Here is a 19145-nt window from a genome sequence, read left to right as displayed (position 1 = left end):
CACTAACCACAAAAGCCATCATCAAAAGAAATTGTGTTAAAACAACATTTCCTTAGAAATTTCATTCGTAATAGCCTTTGAAGGATGTTAGTACATAATGAAGAAATAAATGTTCTTTTGTTTACTTAGAAACCTTCATAGAAAATTTTTATGGAAAAATTTATTTCTTACAAAATGAAAGCCTCTTGTTCCATTTAATTTAAAAAAAAAATGCAGTCTCCATCTGCAGTGATTTCATAGAAAACAATATTTAACGCTTTATTTAGCCCAGTGAATTGAAAATTGTATAGAAATCGCACATTGCATGATTTTGACACGTGTAAAGAACACGAAGTGGTGACTTCGACATGAAAAAACAAAACATTAAGCAAATTTGTTAAAAATAAATTTACAGTCTCGTATTTAACGGCAGCAGTTGGAGACATACAGATGGAATAATTGAAGTACGTAAATAGTTGTGCAACGAAGCGTTGAAACATTGTGTTACGATCACTTTTACATACTTCACGAACTGAATGTTGAAAACACGTGCAATTTTTTACGGTGCATAGAACATTCGTTGAATTTATAACGCGAAATTGTTTGGAATCACAATTTATGCAACACGTGGCATATGAAACGATCAAGAAATAAGTTCATCATGTATATAATTTCGCGCCATGAAATGTGATTAATATTTCCAAATGATAATGTCGAAAGATAAACCGCTTTGTCACATGAAAAAAAAAGTAATTACAAAGAAAGCGAGTGAAATGAAATCGTACTACTTGTCAATATATTTTATTTTCATTGAAAGATACTTAGAACTGTGTGAATAACGTCAATAGAAATAATTGATATTTCATTTAATATCTTTAATAGCTTATATAACATCAGACTATTAAAAATTGCATTGGTAACAATATTATAAATTTGTCGAGCAATAATCACAATCCATAAATAATATGATAAACTTTAAATCTATTATCCATAAATAATATGATAAACTTTAAATCTATTATACATATACAGATAAATATAACGTTATTTGGTAGAGAGCATTCAATTCGCAATATTTGCGAATTAAATTCATAAAAATTAATCAAAAACTAATCAACGAATCTATTATCTATAAATAAATGCAACATTATTCGCAAGTTCAATCAATTCAAAATGCTGGATATATCATCCCCATATGAAATTCATACAGAAAATAACTCTTTGGAAAACCGACCAGCATTGAAAATATAGATAAATAGAAAGATATGATTTTTCTATCATCGATTTCCACCGACACATTCAATGGCCTCTCCGCTCCCTTTTCAAACTGACAGAAGAGTCACGTCGGTAGGTTCGAAAAGTGAAGGAAGAATAAGAAAAAAGAGAAATAAAGCAGAAGTGAAGATTCGATTCTTGACGCTGCAATACGATATATCACACGAAATACTAGGTTCTATGTTGGAATAATTCGTTGGAATAGTGCCAGTGTCTGAAGAGATCGATCTCTAAAATGGTCGCGTTTGAAATTCCTGCGTTCACCATTAAGTAAAGCAAAAATTTATACTATGATATTACTCTTCGACATGTTCGACATTATCAAATCATTAGCACGAATTACGTCACAACAGTGACAGTAAAATTAGTACTGTAACATAATATCAAGACTAACTAAGAATAAGGCTTTAATCTAATATTTTCTTGACAACGAACGCATCGAAGGAAATGCCACGCGTAAGAGCGGATATAGATGGAAATACGAGTGCGCGAGGCACGTATGTACATCTGGAACCGGTTTCGCTTGAAATCGGGCCAAAATCGTCACACGATTCCCCCCATTGATAGCCACGCCACGTTTCTATTTCCCTCTCAAGCCGTGTACATCCGTCTAATCTATATGTAAATCCTCGTTCCCGGTAAGAGGATGTGTGTGCGTGTGTGTAACGCGCGAAAGTGTACGGATATCGGTACAATTTTAACCATAATTTTCGGAAGCGACCGGACTCGCCAGATACCAGCACTAGGAAATGGACGAGGGCGCGCTCGGATGGAAACTTTCCCTTTATCGAATATTTTGTTCGCGAATGTTGTCATGTGTTTATCGCGAAAATAATAGCGCGGGAGGGTAATTCGATATCTCGTGGACAACGCGGATTTTATTTCTCCATGTTTGCATGGAAATTTTTTTTTTTTCGTGAGTTATTAAAATTGAAGTGGCTCGATGGTTTTTCTTTTTTTTTAATTTTTATGGTTTTTTTTGAGATAATTTTAGAGTTATAATAGATTGTTATGAACTTAATATGAGATTTTTTATATATTACGATTTATTGGTGTAAAAGTTTGATTTGCATATTAGTTACTTGTTTGAATTTCTTAAAACATCGAAGTTAATAAATGAAATCGATGTGAAATGATCCTAGAATACTCTATTTTGCAAATTTATATATAATTATAATTTGGTTTATAGTTTAGTTCATTCATAATATCAAAGAATAAAATATTTAAAAAAAAAGAATTTTTTCACATAATTATATTGAAAACTTGATTTCATGATTAACAACAGAAAGACTTTTATTTTGATATAATTTTATATAATCTCTTATATTATTTCTTCAGGTTAGAATAAAAGAAGATAAAAATTTTTAGTTCGCCTTTATATAATTTCTCTCTAACAATATAACAATTAAAAATATTTTTAATTGATAAAGTCTTTTTTCAACAATACATTCTATTATATAAATATTATTGGTATATTTCCACTAAATTTTCAAATGGGAGGAAAAAAGGTAGATATATCAAAAATGTGAAATAAAATCTTCTCACAAAGCTTTGTGTTAAAAACTCCATTTTGAAATGATGTTAAGTAAAATTGGATACTGTTATAAAAAATATACAAATCAACTTTATAAAAAGAATATTATGTCACAGGATGGTAAAGACAAAGTAAATTCGACAGTGACGCTGAAATGAAAAAGGAAAAAAAGAAAAAGAAAGGAAATTGTGTTTCACTCGGGTTTTATCAGTGAATTTATCAATAAGATTTCTTATCAGAAATTTTATAAATAAAAAAAAACAATAGATCAGGTTAGAAAACGAGTATAATTTTAAGCAAACATAGAAATTATTAAAATAAGAATTTTTAAAAATCATTATATCAATTTAAATTCATCTGATGGAAAATTATCATAAAAATTCCAATTTATAATATTTATTTAGGATCAAATTTGAATGCTATTTGTTTATAAATAAATAAAATCATTTTTATTAAATAAATCTTGAGAAAAAAATCACAGTTTAAATTTTAAAAATATTATTTTTTCAATATATGCACCTACATTGTCTCGAAATAGCCATTTTCGCAAGAACGATACCAAATATTCAAAACGAAATTTCCCAAGATACTGCCAGTAAAATATTCGTGTGAAAAATTCAATTGCATTCCTTTATTTATACTTTTATTTTTTCGTGCAACGTTTCTGTTTAATAATTAAAATCAGAGGTAGAACAGAAAATAGGAATTTTCGTATTGTTGATTTCGATAATGCTTATTTGCTGTGATATTAATGCCATTAATCACGTTATCTCTATCGGCTATTCATTAATTAGTATTCACTTAATCGTTAGGAAAGCAAAGTTTATTATGTAAGCGTTTTGCAAGCTTGATAAATAACAAAATGAAAGCTATAAAATAAATCACAACTCGATTCAATCAAATTGAAAACGAAACCTTTATCAATTTCTCTGAAAATTAATATTTCTTTCTATCTCTGAAACAAATTTCAGTTTTCTAACTTTTTTTTTCCTAACTTCCTGCCATATAAATAAAATAATAAACGTGAAACGAATATAGGAAAGTAACTTGTAAATTTTATCAAAAGAAGATATATCTCAAAATGATAAATATTTATATAATATGAAATCTATCTAATGAAAAAGTTGCATTAAAAGTTAAAAATTGCATTCTTAAATAATATTTTTCACGTGTTCGATAGAAATGATGATTTATATATTTCTGCAATTAATCATACATTATAAATTGCATAAAATTATTAAACTTTTTCAATGATACAAATACAGTTACGATTCAATTATTTTATCATTACAATCGCATTACATACATTACATAGTGAAATTTATTTTCGATTTGACAAATAATTGTATATTAATTATAACATTAATGTGAGTGAAATATTCACGAGAAAGAATATTCTTATGCATAATAATTTTGATCATTAAATTGATCTTTATTTCAAAGAAACCATAATTATATTATTATTATAAATATTAAATATACATTTAAATTATATATACTTTTTTTTATGATTTGAATAACACATGTTTCATGACGCTGAAGATATAATTCTAGAAATTACCAGAGAATTTTTTTTCTGAAATATTAATTTCAAGATGCGGTGACACTGACTGACTTGCAAAAGATCTCAACTTTGCTCCACTTGACTTTTGCTTATGCAACTTCTTTAAACACCCTGCTTACAGAAACTCAACTAGTCCGCTCCAGTTGAAGCAGAATATCCGAAACGAAGCTGGGGCAATTGCTAGAGAAGTGTGTCAACGGGTTTTTTAAAATTTAAAACCTTGCTTCAAAGAATTAGCTGCTTCGTCGTATGAATACTATTATAATTATCGATTTAATTTTAGGATAGCGACAACACATGTAGCATAATATATAGCAGGACTTTTATGAAAAATATGAAACTAAATTTAATTAAAAATTGAAATCTTTTATTTTTATGAATCTTTTATTTTAATGAATAATGAATATAAAGCACGTGTGAAAAAAAATGGAATGTAAAATAATAAAACAGAATGAATAAATGTTTAAAATTAATAATTACACGTTTATATAAATAATATATATTTTATCGTCCAGATTATATTTTTTAAAATTTACATGACTCCGCATTTTTTATGTGTCTTTATTATTTCAAATTTATTCAGAACTGCAATATTATTAGTATTTCCAGATAAAACATGTGAAGGCAATAATTATTTTGAAAATGTACAATACCAGGTAAATACTTATAAGAGAACTATGAATATATAAGTATATTTAATTTCTTTTAATAAACTTTATTGTAACATGAAATTAGAATCAATTTTAATTCATTTATTTCAATTCATTGAAATTCAATAATAATATTGTAAAAGCATAACACAATACTTTAAAAGGATAAACGAAATATCCGTACATTATTATTATATTCCTAGAAAAAATGCACGAGAAGCGAATACTCCATGTCCATGCTGGTTACTAAGTGCAATTTAGATGGCATTAAAGGTATAAATTATCTTAATTCAAGTGAACGTTAAAAGGTATTATGACCAGCTAAACTGTAACCGTTTGTGGCTGCGTTTGCACGTCAATGAGCCAGTTAGCGGTTTCGAGGGTAAAATAATATTGCCCCATGCAAATTTTGCTACGGTGTATCTAGCATGCTAGTATCCTGTAACTGGAAACCAATGCATCCTATCGAATGATCCTGCTTATTGGATCCTTGGATTAACTTGTTTTTATTTTATATCGCTTTATTAAATTATTAAATTAATCACTTTATTACTTAATTCAGTATTATGCTTCAAATTTACAATTTAAATATTGATGTATCTATTATTTCAATTTGAAAAAAGAAATCAATTGTATCAATCTGCAAATATTATATTGGAAATAATTAGATTAGAAATAAGTATTTGATTTTAAAAAAAATATTCAATTATATGTTCAATTATTTGAAAACAATAAAACTTTTGAAAATTTTAATTTAATAATAATAAAAAATATCAAAATTGAATTCTTTGTTGTTTATGGATTGAATTTATAACAAGAAAAATGAACAACGTTAAGGAATTAAATAATTGTTGTTAGGTTTGAAATAGAAACCAGATGATGGAATAGTGTCTATATGTAAAAACGACACTTGCATTCCACATGACGAATGGATACAATTCACAATTGATCATTGATTTCTATCGATTTATTTTCCTAAAGTAAAATTCACAAATTCAATTCGAATTATCGTTTCAGCATCCTATTTATTGTTTCTATGTTTACAATTTAAATTTATTCCATGTATTTTATACGTAATGCAAGTAAATACTATATGTTTGTCCAAATACTATTCGTTTGATAGAATGCATTTCCAGGACGAAACGCGAAACTGATTCAACTGATAGAGGGAAAATAATGAATGCAAAGTATGTTGACATCAGATAAAATAATGAAATATGGGTATAGTGTAATGACATATTTCATTAAATTTCCAGGTTACGTTTTGAATGAATTTTCATTGGAATAAATTTTGATTAAACGAATTGAATTAATAATTACACGTATACTTATTACATGAAAAAAACTACTTAAAAAAATAATTAATCACTACGTCATTCGCATGCAATTTTTTTTACAAGTCCTAGTTTTGCAAAAAATATTTATAATAATTTAATGTTAAAATTCACAAAATTCGAATTGAATTTTTAATATTGCTGCTTTTGAATTTTTTAATTTCACTTCTTTAATATGTAATTTGCAATATATACATATTTTATTACATACACTCATTTTAATGCCACTAATTTTGTCCATAAATGAAATAAATGAATATTTGTAATATCTATAAAATGCACACAAGGAATTTAAAAAGTTTCTAAGATTTTCTTATAATTTGAACAGTCGATGGAAAGATGAAGAAAAGGATGTTCGAGAAATAGATACGTGAAGACGTGAAGAAAAGATGTGGAGGAATTTCTGCCTCGAGGTGAAGTTTCGTTCAAAGACGGGGAGGAGGTAAAAGTAGTAAAAGGAATGGCGTCTTTGGATGGTGTGGAAAAACCAATGTACACGCGCTATAGATAGTGAATACCTGTATGTGACACAGTTACACAACCATGAATGGGGTAAAAGTTCCAGATTCTGAAGATAGCGGTAGCGTAGAATGGCCAAAATTTTTCAACCGAATTGTGTCACTATACTCTCGTAAGTGGAAATCAGAAAAAATTTCGTACAAAGTGCTGTGATAAGGAACAATCATTGAACACTATCTATGTAATTTTATCTTATTTTATTGTATTATTGTTAAATCTAAAAGATACCAGCGTGTTTTCGCTTAAGAGACAATCGGAGTTTTCAATGTAGATACAACTGGTGTAATATAAATGAAAATGACTTTGTGAATAAAATATGTACATTTATAAATTAAATTAGAACAAAAATATTTCTTCTTTTTTTTCACGAAGTTCTCGGTAATTCATTTATATATAACAAATATATAATAATTTATCTTATGTAATTTTGTATGTATGTAATTCTTTTTTGAAAAAGATTGAATAAGATAAATTTTGTATTGTAATATACAATATTTTTGTACATTGATAAAATTCATTTCCGATATTTCACTTTCATTATTTTATCTTTATTTATCTTCATTATTTTATCGATAACAAGTATAACAGTTAGCAAGATAAAGTTACAATGGAAAGTCGATTAAATACGAATCTCTTATTGAATCAAGTATCCTTTCCATTGTTACTACCAAAGAATCATAAAAAGATCAATATGCTAAAAGAATAGTAGAATTCAGAATATCAATAATGAAATAAATTTTAATTGGATAATTACATCCCTAACAACATCCCTAACAATTTTCCATTCTATATTGTACATTGAATCTAAAGTAATTAATTATATCGTAAAAATCTTAATTCCAAATTCGAAATTAATAAACAAAATTTATATTTATGTAAAAATATTTTGTGAATCTTCATCGATTTCCAATATATTCCAATAAGCCATATATTCTAGACAAAAGTTTGAAAATGATGCGGAGGAGTAGTGTGAAAAATACATCTAAATCTTCGACTTCCGGTTTTCGATAACTTTATCGAGGGGTCTATTGAAGAGAAACCAAGCACAGATACTACTTCATATATTTCATGCCGATATTAGCTAGCTTTAATAGATGGCCATAGATATCATCGTCATAGATAGCACGATGGAAAAATCTATCCTGGAAAATTAAAATTGTTAAAATATTTCAGAATGCAAGGAGCATCGAGAAATTGTAGAGATGAAAAGAAGTTCTTGGCGCGAAAGGCGTTTCCTTTGAAGAGATAAAGTGAAAAGGAGATTTTTTTCTCTCCCTCTTTATAACTGAAAGAAAATTTTAATCTTTATGATCGTGAAATATCATTTCTATTATTTCGATTAAAATTTTATTATTATTTAAATATATTTAAATGTTATATTAAAATATTACGCATTAATAGATAACAAATTATGTTGAAAATTTTAATTTATAATTGTAACAAAATAAAATAATTGAACAAACAATATCAACGAGAAACAGATATATTCACATATTTATAGTTTTATTTCATCGTTAATTGTATGTCAATATTTGTTGAAAAATGAATCCAGAATCTAAAAAAAAGAAAAAGTATATTTAATTTTAATTAACAACAAGTTAAATTTCAAATATATATTATTTAAAGTCTTAAATATTTGTTCATTATAAATGTAATTATTTAATAATTTTTTTTTTTTAAATAATCAAAGATAATCGAATTACCTGCTATATATTCAATTTGAAGAGATAAAATTTAAACAATTAATATAATATTATATTAATTATATATATTCTTCATAATATTTCTTCCATCCTTTGAAAAATATGAAAATTATATCTATTCTTCCATCTAACTTCACCAAAACATCATTAGAGTACAATGAACCCGACAAAACATTTGCAATTCAAGAACGAAAGATCATTCGTTACAGAAGTCGGAATTAATGTATGCGCAAATTAGCGCAGAGTCGTTATATAACTACGACTCGTTTTACATAATTGCCTATTTTACGTCGATTACACCGGTCGGTTTTGCGCTCGACCCTAACTACTGAATCCGTTAGAAAAGATATTTGCCATTACGTCCATACGAATTTTTTTCATATATTTTTCTCTTTCTTCTCTTATTTATAACAGCACACAGAAGCCATTGAAAACTGTTCTATGTTCTCGGCAAGTTTTCGAATTTCAAAGAAACTTTCTATTTTCAAGCTAGTCGAAAACAACTTGTTTATTGGGAAATATCGAAGATCGCCCTTTGATGTAGAGGTGTAATTGCATTTTCTCGATACTAATTTTTTTCCTTTCTCGACAGAAACGGGATAATCAAACGTAATTCAATGCGCCACTGGTAAAGAGAAAGCGCAGGATCTATATAATTGCCACTTCGTCAACGTGAATTGCTTTTTCTCTCGTCTTGCTTCATGATTACGTTTTATCGAGAAAGATTCTCTCCTCTTGGAATTACGGGAAAAGAAATTCAGTAACAGATTGTCGTGTTGTTCTGTATTGCTTCACATATATATATATGTATAATGTTATTACGTGATCTACTAAATCTTTGTCTCTTAATCCAGTTACAAACAATTTAAATTTTAGAATTTTCTTTTATTCGATACAAATATATATTATTCTATGCAATACTTTTAATATATTCTTAATTATAACAATATTAATAATTATTTCGAATAGAAAATTTCCCTTACACGTTTAAAATCTTTTCAAAGATTAAACATTTCCTCATTCAATCCCATCCATTTTTTATCACCAAAGGTATTCTCCTTTTCACCCATATCTCCTAACACCCTTACTTTCCTCTGGTAAATATATAACCAATTTTCCATATCGACGATTTTCCTATGTTCCTATCTCATCGTCTCCAAAGCCAAGGATGGAACAACTTCCAATGAACGGCGATTGTGCAAACACGGGCAATGGCGAAATTATGCATATAATAACTAGGAAAGGTGAAAGGAGGGAGTGAGTATAAAGTGTAAAGGGGCACGGTGTACAGAGAGAATCAAGTTACGAGAGTTGATCCTCGTTGCTTCATATCCACTTTCCCAACCATGGGTTTGCTTAACGGGGAACAATTATAAAGGCGAGCCACGGCGAAAGAATAGACAGGATAGGAAGCAGTGAGAAACAAAGCCGCCTAGGAACATGCCGGACCGTGGTTCTGAATGCTCATTGTTTTCGTTTTTCGCGGTTTCAGCTGACGCTGAAGAGAACCGGTTTAGCAATTGGAGTTTACCAGTTTCAACGGTGCAAATGAAATTTTCTTCGTTTCGATGTTCGCACTAGTCGAGAGAATTTCCGCTCTCTCCCTCGTATTATCACGAGATGGAGAACGTTAATAGTTGACATCGCGATATTAAGTGATATTTTTTTGGTACAAAAATTTTATTTCATTCTGTACGGTGGATTGGCTAGATGGAAAATAATAATTCAATATAAATACAGAGGATTTCATTCTACAATGGGAGAAATACGAGGTTGCACGAAACATATTATAGTTCATTCAAAAAGTTCGTGAATTTATCGATTTGTTCTGTATGGCTGATATTAAAAAGACAATTTGTTGGAATTTACATATGCGACAGTGAATAGATGTTGAATAATGGAGCACTGTGGCAATTTTAGTTTTTGAATGCACCTCGAGTTTTGATTTGAGATTGTAATAATCCGCTGGATCAATTGTATTGCCAATGTGGATCATAATATGAAATTATTTTTCCTATCAATGGAATTTTCATCTCAATGTAAAAATCTTGAAAATTTGTTAAAATTTATCTAAAACATTATAAAAAGATATTAGATCATCATAATTTTTTCCCCACTTTGTACGAATTCTTATTATAATATTATAATTTAACAAGGTATTTAATTTAAAAAGATAATAAGGTGATATGAGTTTAATATAATTAGAATTTACTTAATTTAGAATTTTGATATTGGAGGAACGCTAAGCAAATTAGATAATAAGGTAAATGAAACGGACACTATTTGAAGTTCCTTTTATTTTCGTAATTTGCACGACTGGACCCACCGACTCAATTTTCTTCTCCTTTTTTTCCCTCCCTCCCTCTTTCTTTTCAACGCGTTTCTCTCAGCTCCACGCTTCACTGTTTCTCTTAATGGAACGCCTTTATTCATTCGCGCGCTGACACAATTTCTTCCCAGATAGGTGGAAAACCTCAAACGTAACTCAAGATACTCTAGATTAATTTCACTCCTTCAGGACGCGATGTAATGCATGGGACAAAACACGAAACTACCGAAAACAGATTCTTTCTCTTTTTCGTTTTCTTCTTCTGTCTCGCCACGAGATTTGCTTCGTTCGGAGTAATAAGCTTTTGGAATTTTGTTAAGTACTGGCCCAGTTAGAAACAATGAGCGTTTTATCATGCAAAGCGTTACAACGCTTTGAAGAAATAAGCATTAGTTTATGTTTGGTAATTTGGTTGAGCTTTCATATGCAAATGACTTAGTTCCTTTGTCAACCGTTGATATGTTGAGGTTTTCATTGATATATAGATACACCACGTTGACGAAACGTGCTTTTAACCGATACTTATCACATGATGCTCTTGAATACATTAAGATGATTAATTTTACTCCCAGGTGTTGCATTGTTCAACTTTGAGAAATTATTATTTAGATTTAAATAGAAATTGGAATCACGAATAGTCGAATACTTTAATAATGACAAGTGTTTAATATTAGAATTTTTTATGTTACACTTATAAAATGTGTTATATAAAATCTTGAATATTTTTTAACGATGATAACATGGATTTATTTAAAATAACTTAACTTTTAATAGTAAGCAGGAAATTTATTGAAATAACGAACAGATTTGCGTAAGTATTATATATTCATAGGATATTATATCATGTACAATTGATTTTTCCAATTTAATTTAAACTTCGTTCTATATAATGAAAAATCAATTTTCCAAGATTCCATATCTCTTCTTAATACATTCTCAAAATTCCTATATTACTATTTAACGATATTTCAGAAAGAATTTAATAGCTGTTTAATTCAACGCTATATGTTAATCTTATTTCCCGATAAATTATCGGAATTCAAAAAGAAATACCACATTAATCCCGCATCAACCGCCGCATAGCCTATTTAAACGTAAGTAGAACAGTAAATCTGAAACGTATCCACGATATATAATTCAAGTATTTTTATATATGGAATAAGATATTACCTGCAATTCCGCCATAATAATCGCCATTTTCCCGCGAGGATATTTTATCCGTTTTACGTGCTACACGCTCGAAAATCCACTATATTATATTCCACATTACCGTACGTCGATATATCACATCCATCCTCCATTTTCTAACCAATATCTAACGGATGTGTCCCCCTACCTCGTGATATTGCCAATTTTTTTTTCATTGATTCTAAGCTAACGCTCCATCTGCGAATAGTGTTATTAAGAAACACGCGAAGGAGGCTTTTTTCCTCAATTTTCATTTTGCTGCGTCTTTCCTGAACTCCGCTCTCTGTGCGCCGTCTATTTCCGTTCTCTCGTACAATTTTATAATCTATTTCCAATAACTCAAAATACATTCCATTTAATAAATTTAGATCCAGCAAATATTCTTTGTGCCGCTGTAAAGTTTGCTTTATCACACACAAGGGAGAAATCCCTCAACGAGGAATCTTTGCCTCTTCCTTTCGACCATCTTAATAGTCCCATCGTTAATACCTATACCACCTATATTACATCTAGCGCAGAAAGACAAAATTTTAATATTTTTTGAAAGAATAAAGTTACTTCAATAATTGTTCAAAGCATCGAATAAATTAAACCAATTAAGTCAAATAGATTATACGAAGAGCGATTATTTATAGTAGCTACAAATAAATGTTATTATTTTAAATAATTTTAAATAATTATTTTAAATAAAGTTATTAAATTTTAACTAATTAATCTTTCAACTTTTTCCAATTCTAATTATTAAACAATAATACTATCAACGATAACGCTACTAATAGATTCTCTTTCCTCCCACTTACTTTACTCCTCAAGTCCCTCTAATTCTTCGACCCGGTTAACGCTGGCTATCACTAGATAGCGTACAACGGAGCATATTGAAGTAAGCGTGTTAAATAAACCGTATATGCACCCACGTTCTAGAATTATGAAACCATAAATAGTCGAGTGGCCGAGACCATTGTTGGCGTTCAACGATCAATCGGTTAACAACGGGGTACGAGGTAAATTTCAATTAATTGCAAAACGATGCGCTCTAGTTTCTATTAGCTTTTGTACCACATTACGTTTCATCGACATCCAGGCGCATTTTCTCAGATCGCCGATGCGTGGTTTTTATGCTAATGTTATCTTCTTGAGCGTGGCGACGCGAGCTGAGAACAATTATTTCTTTGCTTTCGTGTCTTCTAATACCGGATAATTCGTAATTTACGCGAAATCCGAAGAGAACGAAACTCGTGTTCGTTCAATGTTCATTTACTTTGAGTTTGGTCGGTTCGTTTGTCGAGAGGAAAATGTTGAGAGAAATAGAAGAGGAGGGGGAAATATAAGGGGAAAAGGAGAAATGGATAATTCGGTTTGCTATAATTTCGAATACGTACATCTAATTTAAAATACATGAAATGATGAATATTGAATATAGATTTAATATTTTTAAAAAATTATGATTACGAGTTTGATCCTCTATTTCTTTTCACCACATAAAATTCCTCCTCGTCTGTTTAAATTGTCAAAAATTGCAGAGAAATTTTTAAATCGAAACGATAATTGCATATACTGCGTATATCCACCATTAGGCCACAGTAAATATATATTTCTGACCGAATAAATGCGAATTCATGCAGCAGTTACAGATTTTGGTGAGCGTGCATATCTGCCATTAAGCCGTAGCAAATGCACGTTCATTTTGAATGGATAAATATGTCTTTTGGCGTATAGTTTTTGTTAAACGTTGCATATTCCCCTGCGGTATTCTCTTGTCTATTTCCTTCAAACATTTTTGAAATCGTATAGATACTCTGAAAATTATCGGGAAAATCTGTTTTTATCATTAATTTTTTTTCAGTAACATTTGACTTATACAGAAACACCGCATATAAACGTGTCATGTACAGAAAGATCATAAACATCTACATAATAAAAAGAATTCGTTCGAATAAAGTAACTAAAATATTAATTTTCAAAAAAAAAAAAAAGAAATTTAAAGTACATTATTAAAACATTTATAATTGAATACATCTAAGAGTAAAAATAAATTAATTCTTTAATTTTCTATTTTTCGCAATCTAGGTAACAAAGGTAATAAAATTAATTTTCAAGTTATTAAATTATCCGTTTTACAATGACAAAAACTACACAAATGAAAATTTATTTTCATAAATTGCATCGTGCAATGAATTATAATACAGCAAAATATTATATTTATAGAGGAGAAAGTTAGGTTAGGTTGCCATCGAAAGTCTCCTCTAAACTCCACTTTGCTTCCATGTCGCGGGATATATGAATCGTGGTCGCAACATCGACAAGTAGAAACGCACTAAGCCATCATTCTATCGCTTCACTGTTTGTTGGGATGATGTACCTTCTGTAATTTCGTCGTGTAGAACGTTAGATTATCCGTCTGCCCGTTTAATACGCCCGTATCTAATCAACGTGTTCAATCAATTCTGCATTAAAATCGATTTCAAATTTTCGGTGTTTACCGTTTCCATTGTACCGCGTAATTTAAAGTACATGTAAATTTGTAGAAATCATTTATCGGCTGATAATTTATTTTGGCACGTTCACAATGAAATTGAAATAACAAAATTGCAATAAAATGACAAGCTATCAATGTTTTTTGATATTATTTTTCCCACAAATTAGAATTGCAAACGGAAATTTTCAACCTATATTATAAATATCACGAATTTAAATTTCATTTGGGGATTTAAGTTTCTCTGTATATTCGATATAAGATAAATCGCGATGAAAGAATTCTGATTTCTCTTAAATTAAAAATTTCTGAAAGTATTCATCGATGTGTCTTTAAATTTTAATTTTATTATTAAATATTACAAATAGAATTAAAAAAAAATAATGAATATTTATAATGATTTCATGATATAATAATAAAAGTAATCTTTTCTTATTTGAATCATAAAATATCTTTGTTTCTTGTTTATTGTTTATTTGTTTATTTTTATCTTTACGATGTTTGTTATTTATCTTGTGTTTCTATTATTAAAAATATTTCTTAATTAAATTGCATGATTTCTCATTTTTATTTTATAGTAAATCTTGCTTGAAACATTAAATATCATTTAAAAATCTTTTTTAAAGATGCATGAAATGTATAATAAAAAATGTACAATAAACAAAACAAATCTTTGTTTAATTTCCATTTCTTGAATTATGTTCATACAAAAATAAAAATTTAAACATCTGCAGTTTAACAATTATTCAACATCTTATGCTTCTTTAAACAAGTAACGTTAAAAATAACACGTTGGCATAAAATAACAATATTTGTTTCTGAAAGTATTTATTCATTCAATAGCTATTTCAATTAATACTTCTGCCAATCTTATCTCTTCATTAAAAATTAAATTTATAAATCTTTCGTTTAAACGATGTTAAATATACATAACGAAATTTAACAAAGATGATACTTGAGCATGAAGAAATTTGTTACAGAAAATATGAATTGCAGAAATCAGAATGGAAAGTTGTGAAAATCTGATTAAGAAGATAAAATTATAAAATGCACGTTTTAATTAAAATCATTATCCATAATTGCGTTTCACTCATGCATAATAATTAATTATCGAAAATCGTCATATATATCGCTAAATTTTAAACAATATAACAATATTGTTTGTATTGTTACTTATTATTTAACAATTCGTATTTGTGCTGACAATATATTTATACATAATAAGCACAAAGTAATAACATAAAATAATAAACACAAAGTAAAAAATGATTAAAATATATTGTAACAATAACATGAACAAGAATGATACAACTTTATAAATTTTATGCTTCATCTTATAATTTTTAAATTTTTCTATTTCACTTTCGATTTTTATTAAGATTTTCTTTACAATTTTTTAATTAAATTAATTTAAAAAATTGTTGTCAGATAATTGTTGAAGATAATTGAAAGTACAATTGACAAATCTGTATTACAATTCACTGTATCGTTAGCTGACTATATATCTTTCGTTTCAAATAAATGTAATGCCAGATATGCATTAAACCTTGGATTATTTAAATCAGGGAATCTAGCATAGTTTAAATTCGAATTAGAACTATCTTGTTGGGTATATTTGATGCTTTGGTACGTTGTGTTCGTGGTGTAGTGTGGTCAGTTCAACGTCGGTACATCACATAAATTACGTCTGATTAACTAAGTTAAACTTAGGTTGTATATATTATAAGCTTAAACATGTCAGATCGAGTTTAGATATGTTATAATATTATATTTAAATTAGATTCAAGCTAGATTCCATCTTCAATTTATATCATTAATTATATATCATTATGTAATTATGTATTTGGCATTCCATAACTCTCCTTAAACCTTTATTGCTTCCTACCTTCATTGTAATGATTAGTTACAATAGGAATAAGATTTTGTTTTGCTGTTAAATCAAGATAAATTACAATAATTTAAATCATATTTACGATTTATTAAGGGACGCCATTAATTTCCCAAATGTACTATACAATCTAAACGTCGAAATAAATGATATTAAAAATCATTTTTCGTATTCATAATTCATTACGTCATAAAAACAACGATAATTTCATCTCTCCATTAATTCTTTCCACAATTTTTCAAAGAATCCATACGAAAACATGAACAAAAACAATATTACATAAAAAAACAATTCATGAAAATATTCAAATTAATTACAAGCAATTTAATTCTACCTCATAATCAAATAATCAAAATTTCTCTCTCGTTATTAGCATTTCAAACTTTCTGGATAAATTATACATAAAATTAACCGCTACGTTTACGAAAATAATTCGTACCAATTCCAGTAACAACATCACGCTCCAAAAATTTTTGTCTCAATTGAATAATTTCTACTTCCTTTCCTATCATATCACGAATTGAATTCCATTACACGCGTGTTCGCATCTGTGAAAAGGCTCGAACATTCGAAATTGGCATTAGTATCCAGAGCAGATCTCGCGATAAGTATGCGCTAAACCACTTGGGCATCCGGGTACATCACTGCCGCTTATCTTTTAAATTAGATTCCCTCCCTCGCAAAAAGACCAAATACTCCTGCCAGTTCCAAGTTCAACTTGTATTCCAACCGGTACGTACTTTAATGAAATTGATTCATCGACCTTGAACCGGTTCTGTAATTTTCAGGTCCGTTGATTCAACGAAGATGAGGTGGCCGCGCAAACAAATTTATATTCTCGCAATATCGAACACTGTTCGTAACACTTTTCCTCGATTCTCTGCTTTTTTACAATCGTTCTTTTTCTCCTCAGAATTTTCTTTACGTACGCTTCTTAGATATTTCTATTTTTGAAACTCGTTTCTCGAATCTCCAAGAATTTTAGATTTCAGATTTCTCGTTAATGATAGAAGAATATTATGTGATTCTATGATTATTAATTTTGTTCAAGGTATTGAAATATACACAAATTCTGCCTGAACTAAATAATAGATATAAATAAAATAAATAAATATCTGTAATTATATTGTAAAAAAAATTCTATTTAATCGTGAAATTGTTATAGAATAAAATTGAACGAAAGTTATTTCTTTTTTTATTTTAATCGTTTTAATTTTCAATATCGTATTTTTTAATTTGTCTCCCAGTAATTGTTTGGAATAATAAATTTTTCTGCTTTGCGTTGCAATTTTTCTGCGTATTTTGAAAAATCTCGATCTCTCTAATTGAAAAAATTTATACAGCGATCGTTGGATAAACAAAGAAACTAATTAATAATTCCATAATTTATTGAAAATTTAATAATATTGAACTTAGTTCAGGAAGTTGGTAATGAAATTTAAGGAAAGTCTAAAGGCGATAATATTTGCATAAAATTAGCATTCCATTGAATAATGTATGCACACCTTGCGATTTTTCGCCATGTATGTGAATCCATGATTCCTTTTTCAAAGAACTCTTTGTCTTCTCTCCACTATGAATTCTCATAAATAAATTTTACGAGACGCTAATGTAACCAATTTCTCGTTATTAAAAAAGTTTTCGTGAAAATCGGTATAAATGATGATAATAGAGTGGCATATTCGGTGAATAAAACGAATGATAAGGTAATCACGATCGGTATTTAATTTTTGTCGTCTTTAATTCATCGATACATCAAATTTATCCTTATTTTGCAAAGGAATTACGATCTATTAATTACAGTACAGAGTGTTTCTCTTTAATCGTTGCATTCAATTTATCCAATAAATATTTGTATGATACACTAAACGCTTTATTATATCATAATAAATAATCTTCTTTCACATACACATCCGCAATGGTATTGAAGAAGTACAAGAACAAAATGCAAACGTTAAAAATATCAAGAATATTTCCAATCAATATTTTTATAATAGTTCCATTTAATAAAAAAAATTTTTAAGTTTGAAAATTTTTCTTGTTCAACAATTTTTTGATGAAATTGTACATCTTTAAATTTCAATTTGTGTTCTCTCGTGGAAGAATAATGAAGAAGTCGACATCCAGATATAAAGTTCAAGGATATAAAGGATAAGAATAGATTGAAAAGATCTAATTAATGTAACTATACGAATTCACTTTGACAGAGAAACTTTGACAGAACATCATTTTCGTGGAGGTTAAGGGCAAACAGACGATGTCTAAATTAATTGTACATACGATACGAGCTACGGTTGAGACAAGTGGATTTGCCTTAGACTTAAATTTAGACTTAAAAAGATACAGGAAAACTTTAATGCATTCATGTTGAGAGGATGATTTAATATGTCCAGAGAAGTAGATGAAGAAACCTTTCGTTTAATTAGGTCATTTTAAATGTACGTAATTTCATGGAAATTTGAAACTCGTGAAATAATTTTATTAATAACGTGTTTGCAACGAAGACAAAAAAAAATATAGAGATAACATTTAGAATGAAGTTTCGAATTTATTTACGTATTTACGAATTTCGTAACATATGAAATATTGAATAATAAATTGCACAAATGCGAATAATATTTTATAATTTCATAATAATTATCATTTGGTGATTAATCAATCATATCTGTTTGATAAACAGAAAATTTAAATTTAAATTAATTTTTTAAC

The 19145-nt window shown here is 28.4% G+C and overlaps 1 protein-coding gene across 7 annotated transcripts in view; it reads right to left on the bottom strand.

The window, feature by feature from the left end:
- Positions 1 to 19145, bottom strand: part of LOC122719703 (peripheral plasma membrane protein CASK) — a 238805-nt gene that overhangs the window by 32166 nt on the left and 187494 nt on the right. The gene's annotated exons all lie outside the window — the stretch shown is intronic.

The sequence above is a fragment of the Apis laboriosa genome, unplaced genomic scaffold (assembly GCF_014066325.1).
Source record: "Apis laboriosa isolate Shangri-la unplaced genomic scaffold, ASM1406632v1 scaffold99_cov153, whole genome shotgun sequence".
NCBI lineage: Eukaryota > Metazoa > Arthropoda > Insecta > Hymenoptera > Apidae > Apis > Apis laboriosa.
This window is presented reverse-complemented; position numbering and strand designations above follow the sequence as displayed.